Raw genomic sequence first — 2,770 nt, forward strand, 5'->3', positions numbered from 1 at the left:
ATATATATATATATATATATATATATATATATATATATACATACATGTGTGTGTGTATGTATGTATGTACATATTTGTATGTATATTGTATGTGTATTCATTACTTTATCCCACTGGGTCTCTTTCTTCCACAGGTTCTATCCACATTCAGCAATTGACAATTCTTTATACTGCTGTCCACATTCATACACATCACATGACCATTCCAGAGCAATCTTCTCTCTTGCACCCTGCATCTGATGTCTCTTACGCTCAGTTTTTCTCTCAACATATTTGCACTTTGTTGTACTTGCACACCGACATTGTACATTCAGCAGAGCATTCTGGCTTCATTTCTTTACAGTCTTTGCATAGTCTCTGCATTCACAACCCACATTTCACTCCTATGTAGCTTTGTTGTTTGTACACTAGCATCATAGAGTCTGCCTTTCACTTTGAGAGAGGCCTTTTGTTATCAACAGTGGTAATACCTCTCTGAACTGTCTCCATCCTATTGTTATTCCAGCGACAATACTTTCATAACAACCTCTTCTGCTGCTAATTAGATCACCTAGGTAACAAAAACTATCTACTACTTCTAAGGATTCTCCTGGGCATTTGAGAAAATCTGTTTCTTGTGTGTTTTTAATGTTTATCACTTCTGCAATAAACACTAAGAACATATTTTCTCTGTTAAACTTTCTGTGATTCTAATGCATTCTTTGTGTGTCCATAGCTTGCACTGGGTGAGCAGGGTGGTATATCTGAAGGAAGTAAAGATCTCTCTGTTTTCTTGCTGACTAGAACTTTGGTTTTTGCTAAGTTAACTTTAAGGACTTTTGATTCCTTTTTTTTTTTTTTTTTTTGCCACACCTGGAATTTCTTTCGTAATTCCTTTTCAGATCCAGCTATAAGAACACGGTCATCTGCATAGAAGCATTCTCATGTACCACCAGTCTTAAACTCTTTTGTCTTGGTCTGGAGATCTCTGATGAATTGGAGGGTACTGAGAACTCCTACTTGCCCCCTAAATTCATTGCTGTACTCATTGTTAAATCTCACCTTACTGATAGCATCCCTATACATGGCTTGAATGGTTCTCACCAGCCATTTGTCTACTACAAGCTTCCACAGTGACTACCAGATCAGGAAGCAAGAGACCCTGTTGAAGGTTTTCTCTAGGTTGACAAATACTAAGTGCAGTTATTTATTTTTGGTTAAATACTTCTCCTACGGTTACCTTGCCAAAAAGAGAGCATCAGTAGAAATTCAGCCTGACACAAAACCAAATTACATCTCATCTAGGCCAGAATCTCATGGAGGAGATGACAAAGAATCACAGTAACTAGTGCTTTGCTGTGCTTAAGAAGCCATTCATCTCAGCAAAAATTGAGGTCCTAAAAGCCTGTCCTTTATGTCTATGTCCCTGCATGTAATCTGTCCCTGTCAAGCCTTCTCTGCAACTTCACTTCTGATTATTAATTGCTCCATCACTCTTCTAACTAAAACCCTATTTATTCAATTGCTGAACTTTTTTGAGAGTAGAACTGCACATATTTCACCTGCCTTTTGTGCTACAAGTTATCTCTCTCTCTGGAACCATGTTTTTTGTCACCCATTCCGTTTTTCTTGATATCATCTCTTCCCACTTCATTTTCCACTGAGTACCCCTTTTCCTTGAACACTCCCTCATATCTATTATTGTTTCCCCCACTGCCTTTATTTGTCACCCACTATATCAATCTCTATGTACTTCTGACTTCTGTCTCTGTCACAGAGCATCCCTCTCTCACCTCCAAGCCCACACACCTCACATCATCTCACATCGTCTCCCTACTTTTCAACTTTATACAGTCTTATTTAACATCTGATTTGCATTACACTACTTTATATATTGGTTTCCAATTTTGGCACAAGGCCAGCAATTTTGGGTGTGCTATTAAGTTGATTATATCAACCCAGTGCTCAAATGGTACTTATTTTATCAACTCTGAAAGGATGAAGGGCAAAGTCGACCTTGGTGGAATTCAAACTCAGAACATAAAGATAGATGAAATACAACTTAGCATTTTGCCCGGTGTGCTTATGATTCTACCAGCTTGCCACCTTTATCTAAGAAATCATTATTAAGAAGCCATACCTGCTGAAAAATGTATTGTTTTAAAAGATGGGAATAGAATTAAAGAGTTATGATTATTACTTGTAAAAACCAATATATTTAAATGGTATGGAATTTATAAATACAGATATTTATATGTTATAACATTTATCTATATACCTTGATATGCTGTCCAAGACTATCCTTGGTTCCTTGAATCAAACTTACCATTTTAAAGTGATCAAAATGAAAACCTATGGAAATACCTTGTTAATTTATTTGCCAAATCCCAGCTTGATAATGACAGAGTTAATTTTACTAATTTTTTAAAAAATTATTTTAAAAATTAATTGAAACAAAGTCAGTGTTTCTTGACAGAAATATGGTAACAAAAGGGTTAATGTGTCAATCAGCCTGAAACAAGCAGAGTAATGCATTTTTCATAAAAGTATGAAATAGTGCATGCCACAAAATTTGTATTCACAAACATGTCATTTGTATTTCAGCACCATAATGCTTCAATAGTTAAATAAAGGTATAGACAAAAGTATATACAAATCAAGCATTTTCTAACTATTGAAGATATAGATATAAATGTTTAATTACTATAGATAGAAACCATAAATAAATATAATATGTATGTATATATACGTGCCTGTATATGTATATATATATATATATATATATATATAT

Source organism: Octopus bimaculoides, chromosome 18, assembly GCF_001194135.2.
Source record: "Octopus bimaculoides isolate UCB-OBI-ISO-001 chromosome 18, ASM119413v2, whole genome shotgun sequence".
In the NCBI taxonomy this organism is placed as follows: Eukaryota; Metazoa; Mollusca; class Cephalopoda; order Octopoda; family Octopodidae; genus Octopus; species Octopus bimaculoides.